At 40.6% G+C, this 26,218-nt stretch overlaps 1 protein-coding gene across 1 annotated transcript in view; it reads left to right on the top strand.

The window, feature by feature from the left end:
- The window catches only part of scn5lab (sodium channel, voltage gated, type V-like, alpha b), a 242,756-nt gene that overhangs the window by 179,668 nt on the left and 36,870 nt on the right, over positions 1-26,218 (top strand). The gene's annotated exons all lie outside the window — the stretch shown is intronic.

Raw genomic sequence — 26,218 nt, 5'->3', positions numbered from 1 at the left:
AAAATGATTTGTTGTTTTAACTTAAAAAAGTTAGTGCAAGGGTTGCCTTAAGGGCTGACTTAAAATTTTGAGTTCACTGAAATTAATATAGTAAGTTCACAACAATTTAACTTACTATGTAAATTCCTGTGAACTCAAAATTTTAAGTCAGCCCTTGCACTAACTTTAAGTTAAAACAACAAATTTTTTTTTACAGTGTGTGTTGGGGTCCACTGTGCATTTTACACACGCGGGCCAGTTTGCTAAGTAAGGAATAAGGGTGTGCTGCTCTAGGAAAATAATCAACTATGAGTGGTGTTTTAATCCTGTTATACCACAGCAATTTACCAATGATCTCTTTTTATTAATTAATAAACTATACCTTTATTAATAATAATAATAATAATAATAATAATAATAATAAACTTTATTTATATAGCGCTCTATATACAGTATTCTAAAACACTTAAATTATATTCAAACCACGAAGGAAAAAATAATTAATTGGATTATAGATAGATAGATAGATAGATAGATAGATAGATAGATAGATAGATAGATAAGAAAGAAAATTTACTGAAAAACTGTAATGATAAGAACAATTTAAAACTAATCAGGGATAGGCTCCAGCTTGCCCGCGTCCCTGTAAAACAGGATAAAGCGGCTAGAGATAATGAGATGAGACAAACGACATTGTGGCTAACAAGTGCTCAAGTGTTCTTTGACTTTTCAATCAGTTTATATTTCACATCCCTGAAACAAGTTCATTCCTGTTACCACTGACATTCTATCAGCTATAAACAGTCATTCCCTCACCAGCTGCTCTTTTTGTCCCTCTTTTGAAATTATAAGACAAAAACACAGCTTATCCTGTTACCAGAAACCAGGAGGCATAAAGTTCCCTGCCCTGAAGACTGTCCTTTGGTGGAAAGCTTGCTGACTGTTACAAAACACAAACAATGGAGACTCCTTTTGTAGAATAATAATAATAATAATAAAAATGAATGTAAAATTTCCCTACAGAAAGCTGCACCACATCAACAATTTCTACATTTTTCTTCTTTGAAGAACAACACATTTTTAATCCATTAATGATCAGTCTTATAATATGTGGAGCATCTGCCATACAATTCCCTCTGAAGTAGCTGTTACTAAGAAGTGATAACATTAGAAGGAGTGTGTTAATATAAACATGTGATGGGGAATTCAACAGTGTTGTGGTATAATGGGGATTATTCTATCCTAGGGTGACCAGATTTCCCTAGTCTGAAACCGGGACACTTTTGCACGCGACCATGCTTGTGCATGCACACCTTTTTTTTACGTAAACGTGACACTCAGAGAGGTGCTCTTATCATTTTGTTGAAGCTCACATTTATCAACATCTCACATGAAATAAAACAAACAGGCATTTTGTTATCTAGTAGCATAGTGGTATACAGATCAGTTAAATTATGGTCAGACAACAGATTTTGTAATGGCTGAGAATAGGCCAGGCTATGTCCATAGGCCAAATTTAAACTGATTTATTTCACCTGTTTGTGAGAACACCAAGAAGAATGCATATGCACATGTAGGCTATATCTCTAAAATTGTATGCACTATAGCATGAACTTAAAAAGTAGATATGTGACCTCAACATAGCCTAGGTCAGAATCAACCTTACTAACCATTCCCCACAACTGAATGAATAAAGCAAGAAGATGTGTACAAAAGTGAACACTTTAATGGAAGGTGCAACAAGCTGTTCAAAACAGCAATATGGCCAAACTGTCAGAATGGTATGTTAAACAGAAACAAAAAAGAGACAAGTGATTTGAGAATATACACTCAAACAAAACAGCAGTAAAGGAGGAGAGGGGCGACAGCCCGAGGAAAGCCCCCACAGGAGCGCACAGCATTTGCAACATAGGCTACCCAACTCAGTACAAGAACAAAGCACAGGAACAAAGCTAAGGCGACTGTCAATCCACCCACCCTAAACATAATGCATTAGCCTACGTATATTTACAAGAAGAGTGAATCTTTTCCAGTTTTAATGTGATCCTGTATATCGGCGTTACCACCGTGGGCTACGGAGAAGGAACACTTACAGTGTGTGCAGTAGGCTTCGTGCGCATTGTTCTGCACCTCTCGGAGGAAGGGGTAGGTGCCCTGTAAATCTTTGGAAAAGGTACATTTTCTTTTCGGCATAATTGCTGCGGCATTACTGCTGCTAGCTGCTAGACAAAGAGCATTCGTGCCAGTTAATGTTTATTTTATTGTTGCATGGCAACACGTTCTGTTGTCTGGAATAATGTGGCTAAATAAACACCCATGCCACAGGGCCAGGGGGCAGTAACCAGGAAAGTTTGCGATTCCTGTCAATTCATCAAAATAGTAAATGCAGACATTTCTCCGCTAATGATTCCCACGCTGCTCAGTCGCAAACGTCGCGAGTGGCGAAAACTGGGACATATCCGTGTCCCGACAGACTTTTGTCGGGACTCGGGACACACAACCCCAAATCGGGACTGTCTCGGTAAAACCGGGACGTCTGGTCACCCTATTCTATCCACGTTCACTGGATATGAGCACTCGCACGCTCTGATTGGCTACTCTGCTACTAGGCTATCAGCTCAGAAGAAAAAACAAAATGGCAGAGCACGTTGCTGAACCAACTGAGGATGAAATAAAAACTGTACTCGAAAACAAAAAAACCCAAAATACAAAAAAGCAACAAAATACGGAATAAAAGTATTTGATGGTATGAACATATCCTTTTTTTATTTTTCAAGAATTATTATAGCATTTTTTACAAATTGCTGCTGTCATTTCACCGGTTTGTTTACATTCTAAGCGGAAATGATTTTGTCGGACATTTTGTATAAAGTTTTTATTTATTGAATTTGCAAAAAATAAAAATGTTCTGTTTCTGAAAATCCAGTGAATGTGGATAGAATAAAACAGTTATTCCACTCAATCTCATCGTACATTGCTTATAGCCAACTCAGCTACGCACCTTGTCGGCTATCAGCTCATGTACGACTCAGTTTTGTGGAATAACTGTTAAATATGTGATATAATACTGATCTTACCGTCAGCCCTCAGACTATTTGCATCAGTGAATAAATATACTGCCATTTATCAGATGTCATTTTATCTGACCATGGAAACCCATGTGTAATGATATACTGAAAATCCTCAGTAAATTAAGTAGGTGTCTTAACCCCAGCATTCTGTTGAACATCCCACGTTTATAATCTCCACCCTGGACTAATTCCAGACTTTAAACTGGCTAATTCATTAGTTGCCTCTTCACCACATGGCTGGTAGATGCTGAGTGCACTTGACACACTGAAATCCACCCCGGCACACAGGTGAGAGCCACTCCACTTCAGACGTGCAAAGCACTAGGAAGTCTGATGCCCACATTAGTTAACGGCTTTTATTTATTACAAGTGCTCTAAGTTTGATTGCTATTATAAAGTTTGCTGTTTTTAAATGACCATTACCTCCCTATTTTCACACAGATGTACTCAGTAAAATAGAAGGATGTATGTGGTTCCTCCCAGACTGGCCATATTGGTTGAACAACAGTACCATCAGTCTGGGAGGCACCACACATAATACTCTTTAATCCACTCATTCAACTTGCATTCAAGTCAAATCATTAGGTTCTCTTGAAATGATTTTAATATTACTCAACAATGAGCAGACTCTATTCAAACGCCACATCACAACTTTTCTTCCAGTTGTAGTTTCATGATCAGACTGGCCAGAAACAAATAAACCACACATCCCCACCTGATATCTGTTTGCCTAACATGCTATTGACTGATGCTTATCAACAGGTCAGGTTTCCCTGATTTAACTATATTGCTTTTTGGCCACCTGCTCCATGGACAATAAGTGGCTCAGGAAACAGGATAATGACTTATTGTTGTTTGTTAGTTCTTGAGATCCCTCAAAGACAAAAGACAGCCACATATTCAATCTAAATTTAACCCTTGTGTGGTGTTCATATTTTTGTTACTCAGCCAGTGTTCGTGGATCTGGTGGACCTGCTGCATTTTGGTGTTTTAAATTCAACACAATCAAACAATTTTACATTAAATACTTAACAGATGAGTCTGAGTTTGAAAAAACAATTAATCGTATCATTGTTCCTTTGATTAAAAAAAATGAAAACGGGTCCCACAGACCCGAACACCATCTGTCTGCATATATACAAAATAAGTGATTAAATTATAGAATCTTCATTTCAAATCTTCTAATCCCATGATTCTTAAAGTTGGGTACCAGCACCCTGAGTTGCAAGAGAATATGCAACATTGTTTGTTTTCCCCACTACATTTACATGCACAAAATATTCCAGTTTTTGCCCATATCCCCTTCGGACACAAGGAAAAATGCTACGGAACTTCATGTGTACAACTGTACACATTATGTCCGAAGGGGTTATTCTGAAAAACACATTACATTAATGGCATTTAGCAGACACTCTTATCCAGGGCAATGTACAACATACCCAGAGCAGCCTGGGGTTAGGTGCTTTGCTCAAGGGCTCTTCAGCCATTCCTGCTGGTCCAGGGAATCAAACCAGCAACCTTTTGGTCCCAAAGCTGCTTCGCTAACCTTTAGGCCATGGCTTCCCCATAATAGTCCTACTAAGCTGTTTGCAAGACTGATGAAAATAAATCAAATCAAGTCAAAGTCCGTCTCCTGCCAGAATCTGGTCTTCCCAGGCAGTCTCCTGTCCCAGTACTAACCAACCCTTTGAGGTGTATGGGTGCAGCACCGATCTCTGTTTCGATAGCCCTCGGCCTCTCGCCTATACAGCTAGGGTTACAATAGGGGGGCTGGTCCTCTGGTAACCACGAGAGTTTGACTCCCCACTCGCATCTGTATTGCAGCGTGCCTTGCTAGATGGCAATAGGTACCATTTTTATGATGGTCTTTGGTATGACCTGACCGCGAGTAGATCTCGCAATCTCCCAGTCGAGAGGCAGACACGCTAACCACCAGGCAGCTGTGAATATTCTGGTTGTCTAGTTGGTTTCTGTACAACACACAGAGCAGACTGTAAAAAGGCAGGAGGCTATGTGTCGCAAACTGCCATGAAAAGCCCAATTGAGATGCATATAATGAATGCTCTGTATACATGTCCAAATAATGCTCCTAAAACCCAAATAATATCAGCATATCCCACATGTCTTAATTGGAAAATGCTAAATTCAGAATATCCAAATGGAATATGCTGTTTATATGATCCATATCAAATCCCAGATATTGTCATATTCAGAATCACTTCACTTCTTCCAGCTTGTTCCACTTATGTGTTTGGGGTCACTGCCATGTGGACCCTATTGATCCACATGTCATATTAATTGGAGCATAGTTTTACACCAGATGCCCTTCCTGCTGCAGCCCTCCCATTTCCCGGCTTGGGAAACAACCATTCACATCACACCGATGGACAATTTAGCGTAGCCAGTTAACCTAACTGCACATCTTTGGGGGAAACCCACACAGAAAACATACAAATTCCACACAGAAAGGCCCCCATTGGCCACTGGGCTCGAACCCAGAGCCTTCTTGCTGTGAGGCAACAGTGCTAACCACTACACCACTGTACCACCCATTGTCCTATTTAGAATAATCGTGGAATATTAGTGTGCTGTGCATGTAAATGTACTGAATGATGGAAATCACAACCAGCTATTATCAAAGATATTATATGTGCTCTTATAATAGCTACAGTACAATTCTAAATAAATATTAGGTCACTTAAATTAAACGGGATTAATACAAACTTCCATCACTCACAAACATGTAGGCCTATAAATAAGATCAACTTGGACTTAATAAAAAAATAAATAAATACAAATGTGTTCTGTGAGTTAAAAGTTCAGGAATAAAACACTTTATTACCCCCAAATAGATAGCCAGAATATTACTGTATTTATTTTAAATAACGTATAGAAGATTTGGATATTTTAAATAAAAGGATTATAGGCATAAAATAAATCTGGACCGAGGAGGTCCATGGGTCAGGTCCTCTTCTTTTCTGATGATTTAATGTCTGCAAGTACGATAGCACAGTTATAGCAGTTGTTTCTGCGTTCAAGTACACCCTGCTTGACGATATCTGAATATATCGTCATTATCAACACTGATCTGCAACAGATTTCATTACATCCAAGCATACTGAAACACTCAGAGTGCATCGCTCATCCAAATGCCAAACAGGTTAATTCATTAGTCGCCTTTTTACCACATGGCTCGTGCACAATAGCAGCAAAATGACCACAAACCGCAATGATGTGAAGCCAAGTATGTATTTAAACTCAGCTGCTAACCACCCTTTGCTTCCATACAAAGGGCCTCACTATAGTGTAGCCTACTTAGCTTAGGCTTCTTCTCCTTTTTCATTCTTCCTTTCTATCTTGCCCATTCTGTACCTCCAGGGCAGTGCATGGCTTTCTCCTCTCCTGGCCAAAGAGAGCCGTGCATAGGGAGCCTAATAAGTGGCTATCAGGCAGACAAGAGCTTTCACTCCACATGAACTGCAATTCTGAACACCCACGCAGAAAGGCTATTTTTTCCTGTTTAGTGTTTTTGCCTCCTCCCGAGTCATTTTACTTTGAGTAGACACTGCTCCTGACCCCTAAATAAATAAACAAATAAATAAATAGCTGTCTCATTTCAGTGTACCTTACTGGAAATAATTATTTGTCTATTTATTTGGTCCAGAGCCTCTCAAGTCAAATGAACTATGAAATGATTGAGGCGGATGTATCTCGTAAAACACGCGTTCTGCAGCGCCATTAAAACTGTTTTCATGTTGCAAATCTAAATTAAGATCAGACTCTATTTTAAGCCACATTGTTATGCTGGTAGATGGTAACGTATCAAATGCTAATTGATGCAATAGATACACCTTGACACACACGCAGTTCATTAGGTCTGTAAATTGCAAGCCATTGAACTTGAGAGGTATAGATCAGCTCTCCATGGGTCAGATAACAAACCCACTCTCTTTTGATGTAGTTATCAGCAGATCAGTGGTTCATTGGCCCCTGGCTGCCCCTGGCTCATGCCTGGCCCACAGTTGAGCTCGCCAGTGTTCGGCATGTTGGTGTGTGTGTGATGTGAGAGCTATGCTGCCGGTGTGCTTGGAGTCTTCCTTCATGCACACCCCCATGTGCTTGGTTGCGTAAGCAGATGCCCTTGCAGGGCTGCTCTCTTTCATAAGGGTCATGTTGCTTGGAGAAGCAGGGGTCCAAAGAGAGAAGAAAGACAGACCACTGATCTACCCACACCTCCCTGGCACACAGAGACACTCAGATTTATATGATTGTACATGAATAGAGCCAAGTTCTGACTCACACACATACAATGCAAGCTCACATGCAAATATGGCAATAATTAAACGTGACATTTTAGATGTTAGCAACCCAGCCCACAGTAAAAGCAGGAAAAACCCTTTAATAAAGAAACCAAATGTACAACCCCAAATCAGAAAAAGTTGGAAACGGTATGGAAAATGCAAATAAAAAAAAGAAAGCAGTGATTTCGAAATTTACTTTGACTTGTATTTCATGATCAACTTCATTTCAGCTGTTAATATACATCCATTCCTGTAACACATTCCAAAAAAAGGTAGGACAGCGCAATAAAGTAAAACAATTAAATAATAATGTGATGTCAACAAGTGATTGTAATCATGAGGTGGTACAGACTCTGCATCCAGGAGAGGTGTAGTCTTTGAGGAGCAAAGATGGGCTGAGGATCTCCAGTTTGTCACAAACGCGTGAGAAAATAATTGAAATTTTAAAAATAATGTTCCTCAAAGAAAGAGAGGAAGGGATTTGGACATTTCACCCTCTACGGTGCATAATATCATGATTCATGGAGTCTGAAGAAATTTCGGTACATAAAGGGACAAAGGCACAAGCCTAAGCTGGACACCTTTGATCTCCGATCCCTCAGATGGCACTGCATCAAGAACCGTCACTCATCTATAGCTGATAGAATAATGCATAGAAATCAAGATCATATTCAATTTTAAGCAACACAGTACTAATGTTTGAACTTAGGATGAGTTCAGAAATCAATATTTGGTGGAATGACCCTGACATTTAATCATAGCTTTCATGCGTCTTGGCATGCTCTCCACCAGACTTTCACGTTGCTCTTGGATGACTTTATGCCACTCCTGGCACAAGAATTCAATCAGCTCAGCTTTGTTTGGTGGCTTGTGACCATCTATCTTCCTCTTGATCACGTTACAGAGGTTTTCAATCGGGTTCAGGTCTGAGATTGGACTGGCCATGACAGGGTCTTGATCTTGTGGTCCTCCATCCACACCTTGATTGACCTGGCTGTGTGGCATGGACCATTGTCAGAACAGAAGGAAGCAAGTTTTCTTCCAGGATAACCTTGTACATGGCTTGATTCATGTGTCCTTCACAAACAAAAATCTTCCCTATTCCAGCCTTGCTGAAGCACCCCCAGATCATCACAGATCCTCCACCAAATTTCATAACAGGTGTGGGACACTGTCGCTTGTAGGCCTCTCCAGGTCTCTGACTAACTATTAGATGACCAGGTGATGGGAAAAGCTGAAAATTGGACTCATCAGAGATGATGACATCATTCCAGTCCTCTATGGCCCAATCCTTCTGGTCTTTAGCGAACCTTAGCCTGGTTCTTCTTTGCTTCTCATTGATGGACTTTTTTCTAGCTTTGCATTACTTCAACCCCCCCACCGGAGGAGCCTGTTTTGAACCGTCCTTGCAGTGCACTGAACCCCAGCTACCATTTGCCATTCTTTTTGAAGGTCACTTGATGCCATTCAGTGGTTGTTGAGTGACATTCAAAGGAGTTGATGATCATCCCGGTCAGCGGAGAGTTGTTTTCACCCTCTGCTCGTCTGTAACTTTGTTGTCCCCAATGTCTGCTACTTGACCTTGTTCTTATGAATTGCCGTCTTTTGAGGATGGAAGCAACCTGATGCTCACTGTATCTCTCTGCCAGTAAAGCCAGAACTGAACCCTTCTTTTTCTCATTTTTTGAACTCTTTTGGCATGATGGATAAATATTTTTGCATTCCAGTTAAATTTAAGGTACGATTAGCACTGTTTTTGCCATCCAAACTGGTCCTACTGCAAGAGGATAGTGACGACCACAGTAGTGTTTTTTATACTTTTCCTCATTAAATAAGATTTGGTTCAGGTGATCACCTAATCAGTACCTTGTTAAGTAAAATGAGGTGTAGCCATGTATTCATGTTGGAATTCCAGCAAAGACACTGGAATGAAATGGCTGCCATACACAGAGACACTGAACTTAAGAAAAAACTGTTTTATGAATAATAAAAGAATACATAAAATCATATTCATCATTTTATATATATATATATATATATATATATATATATATATATATATATATAGTGCTGTTGGATTTATATATATATATAGTGCTGACTGGATAACTGCATAAATGAGCAGGTGTAAAAATGTTCCTATTAAAGCTGATGGTAAGTGTATACACTATTATGATGTCATCCTTTAATTAATAAACCATTATTATCAGTCGCAAAACACGCCACACCATCATTGATTAGTTTCCTATACCAGCACTTCTTGTCATGTTTTATTCCTTAAATATTATAATTCATTGACTGGTAGAAAAACAGCCCACATCTATTTTGGGAAGTTTGAACTCTATACTGAATATACTGATTATTGCGACCCTGTAGAACAGGACAAAGCGGCTAGAGATAATGAGATGAGAGATTTATTTATTTTTAAAGTTGAGCACAGGGACTTTTATTAAAAGAAACAACTTCCTGCATACATGCGTGAAGTTTCAAAATAACTCTTCGGTATAGCTTTATTGTATGTACAGACGGCTCAGACAGGTGCTATAATGACAATCTTTTCAGTAGACACATGGCAAATGCAATTTAAGCCTCCCTTTGGTGCATAAAAGACAGCATTGTGACATTTTCTGAAAAGATAAGGCTAAAAAAGCTACTACTTTCTAAAGCTAGTCTGTCAGCCAATAAACTGAACATCAGTTTGCCCTGATTTTTGAAAGAGAATAAACAGCACCATTTTTACCCTGAGGCAGTTTCAAGTGGTCGTCTTCGAGTAACTGTTAGCAAATGAATGGAAATGAATCAAGATAAATCGGACATACATGCATTTGTACTGTACGTGTGTTTAAAGTGATATTTGTCTGTATTCCTATAAACATCAAACTCAAATAGTTTACTTGCCAATTCCTGAGCGTATCCTCTGCACAAGCTGGACACACAGGTAGATATTTTAGAACAATGATAGCCCAGTGATTATTTTAATAAGACACATCATTTAATAATCGCTTATTACACTTCACCATTATGAGAAAAAAGGCTCGTTAAAGATCTACGGAACCAAAATTTCTGGATGTTCTTTTGGATTTTGCTGTTCTTTAGCAAAACAACTGCAAATTGATACAGTATATGTGGCTGGCTACAAAAAAAAAAAGGCCAAAATGAAATCTCTGAAACCTCTTCATAATTAAACAAAGCAACACCTTAAGAACACACTTCCCAACAAGTTTTCAAATCATTAAAAGACTGAACGGTGGCACAGTGGTGTAGTGGTTAGCACTGTCGCCTCACAGCAAGAAGGTTCTGGGTTTGAACCCAGTGGCCGACGAGAGCCTTTCTGTGTGGAGTTTGTATGTTGTCTGCGTGGGTTTCCTCCCACAGTCCAAAGATATGCAGGTTAGGTTAACTGGTGGCTCTAAATTGACCGCGAGTATGAACGGTTGTGTCTCTATGTGTGTGTCAGCCCTGTGATGAGCTGGCAACTTGTCTAGGGTGTCCCCTGCCTCTTGCCCATGGTCAGCTGGGATAGGCTCCAGCTTGCCCCCCGTGACCCTGCACGGGGTAAGCGGTTACAGATAAAACAAACAAAAAACTGAACCCCAAACAAAGGTTTACTACCATTCCACTTTGGAGTTTTGTGAAATCAGACTAAAATGGAGGAAGCTACATATCCCACAATAGAGGCTCTAGATATGTATGACAACTAAGAAACATTACCAAGAACAGCCAGTAACAGCGCTGTATTTTGCTGATCGTACAAAAAGCCATTCTTGGTCAGAGAGGCAGTGTAATCTAGGCCACCCTCCCCAGCCGCAGCACGTGACTGTGCTCCTCCTGCACACCTGACTAGACATGTCTCTGAGCCAGCTGATATTTGTTCTCTCACTTTAATCTTTGTGTACACCTGTTTTGCCTCATTCTGTCTCCATCTATATCTTTTATCTTTTCGTTTACCTGTCTTCCACACCATCCCTCTCTTTTATCTTTTAGTGCACCTGCACCCCCCCCCCCCCAATTTCTTCCACCTCTTTGTCCTCTGAATGGCTGTGGTCTGTTGGTCACATCTTTCCTTTTTCTATTGAGCTGTACGATAAACTAATGTCAAGTCAAGTCAAGTTTATTTGTATAGCGCTTTTAACAATAGACATTGTCACAAAGCAGCTTTACAGAATTTGAACGACTTAAAACATGAGCTAATTTTATCCCTAATCTATCCCCAACAAGCAAGCCTGTGGCGACGGTGGCAAGGAAAAACTCCCTCAGACGACATGAGGAAGAAACCTCGAGAGGAACCAGACTCAAAAGGGAACCCATCCTCATTTGGGCAACAACAGACAACATGACTATAACATTAACAGTTTTAACATGAAGTCAGTTTCGTTGATGTTATAAACTCTTCATTGATGGAAACTTGAGTGCAAAACTGTTCATGACAACTGCAGTCCCATAATGTGCCTTTTGCCTTCCTGGTATCCTCGAACTAAACACACGATGGTAGCCTGGGAATAAAAGGTACAAAATATTCCATCTTGCAATGAGCTTCTCTCTCTCTCTGTCGTGAGAACCACTAGGGACATGCATGACAAAATGGAAAGTGCCACCAACTTCACTCTCTTGCATTAGCATATACATTTCCAGACAGGTGACACGTTAAAGGAAAACCCAACATAAAGTGCCTTTGTAAGGTGTTTGGTCACCAGAATCATTTCAGTGTGCCTTGGCATAGATTTGACAAGTCTGTAGAACTGTATTGAAGCAATGAGCACCATTTTTCCAAAAGATATTCTTTCAGTGAGTGTTTTGTTGATAATGTTAGAGAGCACTGTCTGAAATATCTCATAGGTGGTGACTGCGAAGGCCACAGCATAAGATTTATAACATTTTCATTCTCAGTGAGTCCTGATGCTGTGTGGATGGGGGCAAAAGAGAAACAATCGGAAGAGGCCACTCACTTCAATTTTATTTATATAACATAATAAACAGTGGATACTGTCACAGAGTAGCTTTACGGAAATCCAGACACAGATTTAAATGCATCCCTAAAGAGCAAGCCAGGCACGACAGAGCAGACAACACAAGGAAGAAACCTTGCTGTCAAGAACCAGACTGTGATTATAAATCATTTCTCTTGGATACATGTATACTGTAGAGTCAAGTAGTGTTAAATGTGTCGAAAGGAACTTGAATAAGAGCATTAGAGTCATTTCTGAATTCCTTAGTGTTTTACCTTTATGTCTGTCATATCAAAATGAGGTTATTGACTGTTCAATGTCTGAGACTTGCATAAACTGTTTTTTAGCAAATGCAGTCTTTACAGCCCCCCACTGTAACTCTAGCTATGTAATAGGTGAGAGGCCGAGGCCTACAGAAACGGAGATTGGCGCCACCTAATGCGCCATGTGGTGCGGGAAGGACTTTAGTCTTTTAGAGTCTTTAGGCTGGATCTAAAATCCAAAAACGGCCACAGCCATCCTTAGGGTGTCCATGTGGTACTATCCACACCAATCTCATAGTGATCCTTAGATTCTCCTTGGGGAAGCTGTGACCTAATGGTTAGAGAAGCAGCTCTGGGACCAAAAGGCTGCTGGTTCGATTCCCTGGACCAGCAGGAATGGTGGAAGTGCCCTTGAGCAAGGCACTTAACCCCCAACTGCTCCCCAGGCTGCTCTGGGTATGTTGTACGTCGCTCTGGATAAGAGCATCTGTTAAATGGCAGTAATGTAATATAATATCCGTGCAGTAGAAGTCAGAAGAACTTTGTATTGATTTGTGATTGGTTATTGATATTGATTTGTAGTGATGCTGTCTTGGGGGGTAAGTGAATCCAAACTGTGCCTGCAAATTCCCCCACAGCATAACAGAGCAAAGGTTTTTCCTTTAATTTGTCACAAACAGACATGAATAACTAAAACTATGAAATCAGGAACAAGATTTAAAAAGCATAAAAATGAAAGCATAAAAAGACCTACAGTGACCAGAAATGAGGATAATATTATTACAGTAACAAATGAGGTGGGTTCCCCCCCCATCACATGTGCATACACTGCCTTTTCTATTGTTAAAGTAAGAAAGTTAGTCTTATGCTTTCCCTTGTTCCTTCTTATAAAGATCCATAAAATAAATGACTGTTAACAGACACTCGCCGAACAAATTGGCCCAGCTGATTTCTCCCTAAGGGGACGGCGTGGTGGTGTAGTGGTTAGCACTGTCGCCTCACAGCAAGGAGGTTCTGGGTTCGAGCCCAGCGGCTGACAGGGGCCTTTCTGTGTGGAGTTTGCATGTTCTCCCTGTGTCTGCATGGGTTTCCTCCGGGTGCTCCAGTTTCCCCCACAGTCCAAAGACATGCAGGTTAGGCTAATTGGTGGCTCTAAATTGACCGTGAATATGAATGGTTGTCTGTGTCTATGTGTCAGCCCTGCGATAACCTGGCGACTTGTCCAGGGTGTACCCCACCTCTCGCCCATAGTCAGCTGGGATAGGCTCCAGCTTGCCTGCGACCCTGTAGAACAGGATAAAGCGGCTAGAGATGAGATCAGAATGAGATATAATGATACATACAATATGGTACAGATTAAGATATTTCACTTGCTATTTTTATCCAGTAAGTTTTAAGCCTGAACTAAATGATGCCGTTCTCAGGCAAAAATAAGTCTATTTGGAGCATGTGTTGTCAAAAAGGTGCAGCAAAAGGCAATCATATGGCGATGTGGTTGAATCTGTCCCGGGGGGGGTTGTCTGCATGGTCATAAAAAGCATGAGTCATGAGGCATCAGTATTTCTTCTTTTGTCTGTGTTCATTCTTCATACTTGGTTTGGTCGACCTTCTCAGAATATAACGAAGAACAGTCCTAGAATCGGCCATGCCATTTAAACCACAGTAACATTCATTTCGATATTAGTTTTTGTTGTATGGGTTTAGATAAATATGATATGACCTGGATCAGGTGTGACCGCCTGTTTGTGTGTCTGATTATTAAGTTATTCTAACTAATACATGAGAGCTGTCCTCAACTGCATCACACATTAGTAAAGTGAATAAAATTAGCCGTGCACTTAGGCTCACCCTTCCTATTCATTGGTTTTGTTTTGAAAGCACACGAATGCTACCTGCTAACTCTCTGTGCAGCAAGACCTCTGCAAATTCACTGTTAGTGATTGATCCCTTCAAAACCCATCTCGAATTTTATCTATATGCCGTAAGCGGAAGCTTTCAACAAAATATGCCTTGTTTTGTTTTTTTTTTTCTTTTGTAGCTGCGTGCGAGACGGCCGAGGCTGGTCCGGGTCCGTTACAACAAAATAACCATACGGAAATCGGTCAAAATAATTTAGAATATAGGTACTTCGACGAAGTATCTTCAATTTTATGTTACAGTTTAAGATTTCTGGCCGAGGACGGCATTGGATTTTTGCCGGGTTGTTTTAGGATGATTTACTGTTTGCATACAAAATGGTGACTCACTACTTGGTGTGGAGGATTCTGGGGAGTGTGAGCCAGCCCCTTTAAGGCTCGATTTAAAGGTAGACTGTCTTTCAGATTTTTCAAGTTTAGGTCATAAAAATAATTTTCTCCGATGCTCAATTATTTTTCTTTAGTGGACTGAAAGCTACTGAATTCGAATCACAGACTTCCAATTTTATTAGTTCAAAAAAATATAACAATTAATGCATTTAGTGCCACGTGGCCCTAAATTCTCCGCTATTTTTTCCTGCTTCACCATGATCCAATTCAAGATACTACATCATACATCACGTGGTGGGCTTTCCCTGTTTGTGCAAGGCATTGTGGGATACAAATTTGAAACAGGAGAGAAAAATGGAGGACGTGAGTGTGCGAATGAAACGTGAAAGACCGACTACAGTAACGGAAAGCGAGAAGAAAAGACGTTATGTTGCGAAGGAAAGGAAACGCAGGACCAAACTAATAAATATCGGCGGTCAACGAGCATCTCAGTGTGATCAGCTGTTCGTTTAGCGACAGAATGATGGAACTGTCAGTGCAGGGTCAAAGGTAAACCTGCGCATGTGCACACAGACTTCCTCTGTCTGCTTGACTGCGTGAAGCGAGCGATTTCATGCACATTATTTGCTCGGGAATCCCTTCAAATTCAATCCCTTCCCAGCCACAGAATGGTCTGATATTTTGTGAGATATTACAGAAATAAACATGTATAACAATGACCAAATTTCAGAGGGAACTAAATTTCACCGATTTTATTAAATCGAAAGGCCGTCTCGCTTTAAGGAAGAGGGGATTATTCTCCATGTAAATCCACCATCCCTCTTTTCCATTGTACTTTGAATTCATGTTGTTACAGTACATCAGTGTACATTATCGATATTTTAATTCCATTTATAAGTAGTGCAAATTAAATATATAGATTTTTCCATGTGAAATCACCAAGTTACAATCAGAGTGCACATCCATATAGTGATGTGTGGACATTATTCCATGATAATGCAGTGAATGCAGTGTTTAATGGTGCAATGTGCCACAGTTTCAAACTTTAGCAACAGCAAAGTGAGCAAAAATTTATAATTGACTATAATGAGAAATCCATCAGAGCAAAACCTGTGAATTGATTCTGTCTGGGCACCACTCATCACCTATTTACCACCATCAGGGAGGGACCTTTTCTGCTATAACAAGAACAACCAGTCACAGTAAGACTGGACCCCTGTAGATACAATATAGCTATGGCCATATCACACATACACTATATTGCCAAAAGTATTTGCTCACCTGCCTTGACTCACATATGAGCTTAAGTGACATCCCATTCCTAAATTCATAAGGTTCAGTATGACGTCGGTCCACCCTTTGCAGCTAGAACAGCTTCAACTCTTCTGGGAAGGCTGTCCACAAGGTTTAGGAGTGTGTTTATGGGAATTTTTGACCATTCTTCCAGAAGCGCATTTGTGAGGTCACACACTGATGTTGGACGAGAAGGCCTGGCTCTCAGTCTCCGCTCTAATTCATCCCAAAGGTGTTCTGTCGGGTTGAGGTCAGGACTCTGTGCAGGCCAGTCAAGTTCATCCACACCAGACTCTGTCATCCATGTCTTTATGGACCTTGCTTTGTGCACTGGTGCACAGTCATGTTGGAAGAGGAAGGGGCCAGCTCCAAACTGTAAAAACAGTCTGCATGCCTAGGTGCTTGATTTTATACACCTGTGGCCATGGAAGTGATTGGAACACCTGATTCCGATAATTTGGATGGGTGAGCAAATACTTTTGGCAATATAGTGTATGTAGACCTTCGTTTAAAGCTAGACAGCCTTTCGATTTCATAAAATCAGTGAAATTTAGTTCCCTCTGAAGTTTGGTCAATGTGATGTATGTTTATTTCTGTAATATCTCACAAAATATCAGGCCATTCTGTAGCTGGGAAGTTATTTAATTTGAAGGGATTCCCGAGCAAATAATGTGCAAGAAATCGCTCGCTTCGTGCAGTCAAGCAGACAGAGGAAGTCCGTGTGCGCATGCGCAGGTTTACCTTCTTCTTTTGGGTTTTACGGCAGCTGGCATCCACAGTGTTGCATTACTGCCATCTACAAGTTTATCTTGACTGTGCACTGACAACGACATCATTCCATCACTAAACGAACAGCCAATGTTTATTAGTTTGGTCCTGTGTTTCCTTTCCTTCGTATAGAACATGTCTTTTCTTCTTGCTTCCCGTTACTGTAGTCGGTCTTTCACATTTCATTTGCACACTCACGTCCTCCATTTTTCTCTCCTGTTTCAAATTTGTATCCCACAATGCCTTGTGCGAATGGGGAAAGCCCACCACGTGATGCATGACGTGGTGAAGCAGGAAAAAATAGCAGAGAATTTAGGGCCACATGGCACTAATTTCATTAATTGTTCTATTTAAAAATAATAATAAAATTGGAAGTCTGTGATTTGAATTCAGTAGCTTTTGGTCGACTAAACAAAAATAATTGGGTGTCAGGGAAAATTCTTTTTATGACCTAAACTTGAAAAATCTGAAAGACAGTCTACCTTTAAATCTCCACTTGCACATAAGGAATAAGGATTTTTCTTATCATGATTGTTACAATTACAAATTGTTACTCTCACTCAGGATCTTTCTGCTTTATTATTATTACATTTTTAGGACGCTATTTCTCCCTCAGTTTTCGACCAATCATCACCAAATTTCACATGAAGAATACCTCTGGGATGAATTAAGTTGCTATGACTTTTGGTGCTGATCTGGATCACCAAACCAGAATGATCCATGAAAAAACAGCTTTTTCCCCTCACTAAGCGTCATTCTCTATCTCTTACCGTTCTGGATCTATAGGGTACAGTGACCAGACGTCCCAGTTTGTAAGAGCTAGCGCAAATCACTGTGATTTTAGTCACAGTATCGATCTGGTTACGATTCACCATATTTTTATTATTTTTTTTTTTTTTACTGTTTTGTCTAACATCTGTTGCTTTACTGTTTTGTCTTATTTCTTGGTGTTTGTTTTCTTCGTGCTGGTTTTCATGTTACTGTTTTTGTATTCTCCTTCTTTGCAGAACCTGAAGTATGTAATAACATTAGCAGTATCAAAATAGTCCCCGGAATTTGGGTGAACCTTTCCAGTGAAAGAAAACCATTCAGATCTTTTTAATATATATTTATATAGAAGATATGAGGGATAAAGCCTTAACTGCATGCAATACCAGTATGAGTGGACTCATTCTTACTACAATCAAAGTTCTAGGACTTTTCGTTTGCATTATGCTTTCTACAACAATCAAAGCAAGAACGTTGCATTAGCCACAAAGGTAAGCTGTAAAGTGGTACTGTGTTAGACATACCATGGCGCCATCACTAAATGCTTCAGTAAATTGGATCAGAAGTGTGTTCCGTAAACAGACGTAATGTACAATGGATATGTTCTATACAGAACTTGCTGACTATAATACTCACCATAATGTTGTACACTCTAAAGAACAGCTGTAGTTTCGAATAACCTGACGGCACCGTCTGATTTGATTGCATTATTGATGTTTTTAGTACTTTGTAGTCTCTCAGTCGCCCTGTGACACACAGTACTGTTCAAAAGTCTTAGCCACATGTAAAGAAATGCTGTAGACCAAAAATGGCTTTAAAAAAATGAAGAAATTAAATGTTTCAACATTAAAAAAAATACTATAAACAGCAGTAAGCCATAATGCATGAAACAAAGTCAATATCTGATGTGAGACGACCCTTTGCTTAAAAAAAAAAAAAAAGTAGTCTCAGGTTATATAAGGAAATGAGCTGTAGGTTTTACTGAGCATCGTGCAGAACCAGCCACAGTTCTTCTGGACACTTTGACTGACACACTCGCTTCTTAAAGGGGAACTGAAGTCATTTTTAAACTTGCTTTATTTCTTAATTAACGTGTTATTCAATTACGTTTTCAGTTTTAGTAACCTTATATCGTGACTCGTATTGGCAACTAATTGCAATTAAATATTATACTTATCGGCCTATTCGGTTTTTAGCCATGTTGAATTTGGTTCGTTTGGTCCACGGCAGGCGTCGCTTATCCGCACGATCTTCACGAGACTTGTGCGAGACTTCGAAACGTGAAGTGTCAGCCAGGTGTCAGTGCCGCCATTTTGAAAACTGTTTTCCAAACGAAATATTGCACAAAAACGAGTTTAAATGACGATTACTGCCTACTTTTTTCAAACTTTCCTGATTGCTATCAAAACAAACAAAACTTCCGGCTTGATTACGTCAGCATTCGAAAGAGGGTGCACGCGTCTTTTGACAACGTTGGCAGATGTCGGTCACTTTGATTTCTGCTGTACGTTTTACTTCCGTCCTACGACGTCTCGGACAGGTCTCAACGAATCTCATTTATGGCCATTGCTTTGGCATATGGACTGATATATTACAGAGCATATTTCAAACACTCATAACTTGCTAAAGCAGTGACAAAATAGCGATCAAAAATGCATTCCGATATTTAATAAAATGAGGTAAATAGAATTTTGATAATAAAAAATTTGCCTTCAGTTCCCCTTTAATTTTGCACGAAAACCCAGTAGCCTTCCTTATGTTTTCTTTTTTAATCTGAAAAGTGGTCTCTTATGTAATATGCTGCTCAAGTACAAACATATTTTTTTTCTGTAACATTTAATGTTGTGTTTGAAAATGAATGTATGGACTCCAAAATGTTTTGTACTGACTTGATAATTTTGAAGTCATAAAATAGAAATCTATAACAAAGTTTGTATGAAAAAAATAGGGTGCCTTTTGTACAGTACTGTATATTTAAAATTCTGCATCCCCTAATGTCTTATAAACTGGTTCGATTCAGGCTCTGGAGTAATCCTCTGATAAATTTCTCCTGGGTCAAGGTAAATCAGAATTAAATGGCTGTTTTGCTAGTTGCTGCATTTCTTTTCAGTCATCCTTAACAGTAAACCTCTAAGGGTACCTTCATAAACGCTGATCCACCATGGCAGAGAGCCTGGCAGACAGCACCACACACTGTCCATAGGTCTGATTTCATTTGGCTCCAGTGGTGAATGGCATGCTGCAGACCCTTGCACCCCTGCACGGATATTTATAGGACTTTTGTAGTGGTCAGCGGTGCTGGAATGTGAAACTCTACCATGGTCAGTGTTTGAATTCCATACATACATGCCCTGCCAACAAGAAAGGGCCATTACCTGGCGGTTGCTCCTGGATGTGTGGAAGGGCTGTATCCTAACACCCCATAACAGCCATCGTATGAAGATGACAATAGCCTCGAGTCAGTGACTTTACTCACACTGACCTACACTAAGGACTTCATGTATGTATGACAGACAACGCTATCACTATGTGCTCTGCTGTGTATTATTATTATTATTATTATTACTCCATTGAGGACATGTTGCAGCCGTGTTCAATTACAATTCAATCACATTAAATCCTACAATAAGAGAGTTTTCATTTGTCTCTCACTCTATGGTGAGGCAGATGGAAAACTAATCCTCAGGGCCTCCCCTGTGTGTGTGTGCCATTTGAATAAAGGTTGGCTTGTTGAAGGTTTCAGTTTATTGTTAGAGGAGGAACTCTGTGTCCTGTGTGGGCAGGTGAGAGCATCAGGAGATGGTGAGATGTCTCAAGTCCTCTCACTGGGTCTTGAAAGAACCTCACAATGCCCTGAATGCAGTGAATGTCATGATCCCAGAGCAGTAAAGAATAAAGAAATGGATGGCTCGATTATCCTGGATTTCTTTTACAGATAGTACACAGCGACACAGACATTGTTTACAGCCTCTTCTCAAGCTTCACACTCGGAGACTGGATGAATTTAAAAATCCATTTACGATATGCATTACATGCAACGGTCATTGCTTGTTACCTTACATTGCATGTAAGGCACTGAAGGATTGATATTTATTTATTTAACATGTCTGGGTTATTCTGATGATGTTGCACTGTGGTGACAATGCATAAATTCCTGCTCCCATTTGCTCGGTGTGGATTCAAGCTTATTCTCACCTCCTCCACTGTTCCGAGGCACTGCCACGCCACATTTCCCTCTGCTTTAATGCGAAACCAAGGCACAGCAGCCTCATGTCAGGAAGGATGCACATCATTTCCACAGCTGCCCAGTCCCCTTCTTTTATCTTCCTCCTCTTTCTGTCCTCATTCCCAACCGACCCTGTCCCTCCTCATATATACACATACAGCAGCTTGGCACGGAGTTTAACACTACAAACGGTGAATTTTGCATTCCGTTCATTTATTCTGTTGCATTTCAATGCATCACTGTACTCATATAGTTATGAGAACGATGTACTGTCCATGCATTTTGCTATCAAGTGTATTCACACATCAAGAAGTCATAAATGATACACACTTTCTACATTTTTGTAATTAGGCTTGTAAAACAGAAACTCCTCACCTACCACATCAAGCAGAAGGTGAATATTGTCTAGCCGTGTTGACATGGTGTGAGCTTTTTATTGTGCCAAAGAGACCAGGGGCATAAATGTCACCCACGAGGTCTCACAAACAAGGATGGCAACAGGGTGTATTAGGTTTCATCAGACACTCACGGCAGCACTACAACACTGCCACACAACAGCCTGAATAGCTTTGGCCTCATGTGAGTTGTTCAAGGAGGTTGCGGTATGGTGATGGGGGGGGGATCAATGGTTGAACAGGTCCCAAAGGTCCACACGAACATGCTCGAACCCCCAAGCCAAATAAATATTTGTGCTATCTCTGGAATCTGTGTGAAATATCAGTCCTGCAAACACTCTGAAATAAAGGCAGGGCTCACAAAAGTATGTGGCAAATGGAGATCTCATGCTGTTTGAAACAATGGCATATTCAGCAGAATTAATCAGAATGCATGTTGGCACAGTGTTAATGTAGCAGTTACTCTTCTCATTTGCCAAATAATTTAATCTGCTACATCTTTTTAGGTTTGGTAAAGCTGTACTGTGTGACTGTTGCGCACTCTATGGGTTTGAATAGAATTATTATTAATAATAATAATAATAATAATAATGGGCGGCACGGTGGTGTAGTGGTTAGCGCTGTTGCCTCACAGCAAGAAGGTCTGGGTTTGAGCCCCGTGGCCGGCGAGGGCCTTTCTGTGTGGAGTTTGCATGTTCTCCCCGTGTCCGCGTGGGTTTCCTCCGGGTGCTCCGGTTTCCCCCACAGTCCAAAGACATGCAGGTTAGGTTAACTGGTGACTCTAAATTGACCGTAGGTGTGAATGTGAGTGTGAATGGTTGTCTGTGTCTATGTGTCAGCCCTGTGATGACCTGGCGACTTGTCCAGGGTGTACCCCGCCTTTCGCCCGTAGTCAGCTGGGATAGGCTCCAGCTTGCCTGCGACCCTGTAGAACAGGATAAAGCGGCTACAGATAATGAGATGAGATAATAATAATAATAATAATAATAATAATAATAATAATAATTTCAGTTTATATAGCACCTTTCACAAACCCAAGGACGCTTTACACAGGAGTTACCCCCCCCCAAAAAAAAAAGCCACACTAGGAAGAGTAGTGTGAGGTAAAGAGAAGAGTTTTCAAGTTAGCTTTGAAGGAAGAGAGAGTGGAACAGTCACAAAGCGATTGTGGTAACGAGTTCCAAAGTTTAGGAACAGTAACACTGAATGACCTGCCACACATACAGTAGATGCCAGTGTAAAACGTAGGACAGTCAGAAGTCCACAGACAGAAGATCTGAGGGAGCGGGAGGGACAGTAAAAATTAATTAGCTCACAGAGATAGGAAGAGGCGAGACCATGAAGAGCTTTATAGGTTAAAGGCAAGATTTTTTATTTAATCCGAGAAATAACTGGCAACCAATGCAGTTGCTGTAAAACAGGAGTGATGTGAGCAGTGCTCTTGGTGAGTGTGAGGACTCTAGCTGCTGAGTTTTGGATGTACTGCGGGCGGTTGAGCAATGTGGCAGGGAGACCATAAAAGAGAGAATTGCAATAATCAAGACGAAAAAAAATAAACGCATTGACCAACATTTTGGCATCAGTTTCCAAGAGAAGAGGGCGGAGATGTGCGATATTGCGGAGGTGAAAGAAAGCATTCTTAGTAATTAGTTTAAAATGGGGTTCAAACGTAAGGGTGGAGTCAAAGAGAACTCCAAGGTTTTTTATAACTTGGGAAGGACTAATAGACACACCATCAACATCAATAGTGAAACTGGAGAAGTTCAGAACCTGTCTTTTGGTACCTACTAATAGAACCTCCATTTTGCTAGCATTAAGTTTAAGGCAGTTCTTATGCAGCCATTGCTTAAGGTCAGTGATGCAAGTCCTTAGCAGCTGAACAGAGGCTATGGAAGGGGTGATAGTGATGTAGATTTGAATGTCATCAGCATAACAATGAAAGTTAAGGCCATGGTTACGAATAATCTGACCTATAGGAGAAATATATAATATAAAAAGAAGGGGACCAAGGACAGAACCCTGAGGCACACCTTGAGCAACAGTAACAGTGGCTGATTTATGAACACCAATAGAGATAAACTGTTGCCTGGTTGTTAGATATGACTGAAACCAGGCTAAAGCTAAGCCAGTAATACCAAAAGAAGATAGTCTGGAAATGAGTATCTCATGATGTACAGTGTCAAAGGCAGCTGTGAGGTCCAAGAGAACAAGGACATTGAGCTGACCAGCATCAGTTGAGAGCAGGAGGTCATTAACAGCTCTTAAGAGAGCAGATTCAGTGCTATGCAGATTGCGAAAGCCTGACTGAAAGGGTTCATAGAGATCATTACGAGCAAGGAAAGTATGAAGCTGAGAGGCTACAACTCGCTCCATTACTTTAGCTAGGAAAGGGAGATTTGAAATGGGTCTGTAATTGGACAGTGAAAGAGAATCTAGACCAGGTTTCTTTAGTACTGGTGTAACAGAAGCAATTTTGAGGGAGATGGGAACAGTGCCTAAAGCAAAACACTGATTAATCATATGAGCAATATAAGGGGACATAGCAGATACACAGGATTTAAAAAGTGCAGTGGGTGCAGGGTCCAACAGACATGAGGAGGAGGAGGAGGACTTAGTCACAATTTCCGATACTTTAGAAGGATCAACAGGAGAGAAAGCAGAGAGACAGCAGTCAGCTTTATGAGAAAGAGCTACTTGCGAGACAGAAGAATGAATTTCAGAACGAAAGTGTTGGTAAATACTGACAATTTTATCCTTGAAAAAAATCCAAAAAAGCCTGACACTGAGCAGGGGAACTGGGAGTGGTTGAGGAAGGAGGCTGAAGAAGTTTATTTATTGTATTAAACAGAGTTTTGGGTCTATAGTTGCCACTCTTAATGATGTTAGCGTAGTAGGAGGATCGGGCAGCATTAAGAGCATCCTTATACTTTGCGATGTGTTCAGAGAAGAGTGAAAGATGAATAGTAAGGCCAGTTTTCTTATAAAGGTGCTCTAGGCGCTGTCCCTTGGCCTTCATGGCCCTAAGCTCAGAGGTGAACCAAGGAGAGGCACGATTTGCGGAAACCTGTCTAGTTTTAAGGGGAGCAAAAGTGTTTATTGTGTTAGATATAGTATTATTGTAAATAGAAACTGTATCATCAGGACAGGAAACCTCAGCAAATTTACAAAAAGAAGAGAGGAGAGAGGCAGAGAAAGAATGCACATCAGTAGAAGAAAGATTACGGAAAGAGACAGTAGAACGCAGAGGAAATTTAGAAGAAGGCACACTGAGACGACACTCAATCAACTTTTGGTCAGTAAAACCTACATCAGAACCCGATACAGATACAATTTTTATACCAGTAGAGCAAAGCAAATCAAGTATATGACCGTGATTATGTGTGGGAAAGTCAACATGCTGAGTTAAACCAAAACATTCAAAGACAGTTAAGAGCTCATCAGTAAGGGAGCAACTAGTGTCAACATGAATATTAAAGTCACCCAGAAGAATGACAGCAGTACAGACAGATAAGGCTACAGTTAGCAGTTCATTCAGTTCAGACAGAAAAAGAGATGGCGATGATTTGGGAGGTCGATAGATTAAGATCAGCAACATCGGTGTGGGAGTGGAGGTTTTCAAAGCCAGATATTCACAGGATGTAACATCATGAAAAACAATCTCTAAGTTTCAAACCACATCGGAAAATTGCACCTAGACCTCCACCTTTCCCTGTGAGACGTGGCTTTGAAATATATGTGTATCCAGCTGGTGAAGACATATTTAAATGTAGATAGTCCTCAGCCTGTTGCCATGTTTCCACCAGCAGAAGTATGTCCAGGGTCTTTTGGATAATTAGGTCATTAATGAGTGATGCTTTGTTGATGATGGAGCGGGAGTTTAAAAGGCCAATCTTCACAGGAAACACAGGTGGCAATCCAGAGACAGCAGAACATTGCAGTTTCCCAAGTGAGCAAAGAACACCGTGATTAACTCCATGAGCGTTCTTGTTGACTTTGGCAATCCGATTGTGAGTCCATATGATGGGTATGGAAGACTCCGAAGCATAATGACCAGTCAGAGAGCGCGGAGACCGGTGAATATACCGAGGGCGGTGCACAATTCTAATAGAGCGGCGCAGATTAAATACCGCGGAATCCAAGTGGTGCCGCGCACTAAGGCTTTTTAATTCCTCTGGCAAGTAGGCGTAAAACATGGGTAAAAGCCGGGCCAGAAAACCAATACCCAGACCCACAGTCACGATCCAAAAACAGATGGATAGACGCAGTCCAATGTAAGGTGCAAAGCCACCTTAGCCTAACACCGCTCATAAACGTAGCCAAAACACTAGTGGTACCACAACCAGAGTATAGTGCAGGGAAGCAATTTGACTAACCAGCACATAAAACAAGGCAACAGTGTGGTAAATGGTGGAAACTCACCTCACCACTGCTGAAGTCAAGCGGGTGGAAAGAAAGAGGGGGCTCGCAGGCGGGTTAGCTACAGGTGATTGCAAAAAGCCAGTGTCAAAACCAAGCAAGAAGAGTCCGAAATTAACCAAAAAGAAACAAAATGGATTTGCAACACGTTGCCAAAAATCAGAAGCACAGTTAAAAAAAAAAAAAAAAAAGAAGAAAGAAAACGCCAGGCAGAAGAGGCAGCAAACTCGCGCACTACGTACTCTCAACCGGAAAACAAAGAATTAAATTTCTTTGTATAATGACACGGAAATGTATCTCGCCCTTGACCCAGAATGTTATCAGATCCCCACCTGAAACCCAAGACAAGGTCAAATGGAATTGGACTTACCACGTAACACTGCATATTTAACAGTTATTCCATGAAATCAGCCAATGAGGCATGCAGCACCGAGTCGCCTATAAGCCATGTACGACGAGATTGAGTGGAATAACTGTTTTATTCTATCCACATTCACTGGATTTTGAGAAACAGAGCATTTTTATTTCTTGCAAATTCGATAAATA

Source organism: Neoarius graeffei, chromosome 5 (assembly GCF_027579695.1).
Source record: "Neoarius graeffei isolate fNeoGra1 chromosome 5, fNeoGra1.pri, whole genome shotgun sequence".
In the NCBI taxonomy this organism is placed as follows: domain Eukaryota; kingdom Metazoa; phylum Chordata; class Actinopteri; order Siluriformes; family Ariidae; genus Neoarius; species Neoarius graeffei.
Note: the sequence above shows the minus strand (reverse complement) of the source record. Positions and strands in the feature narration are given on the sequence as shown.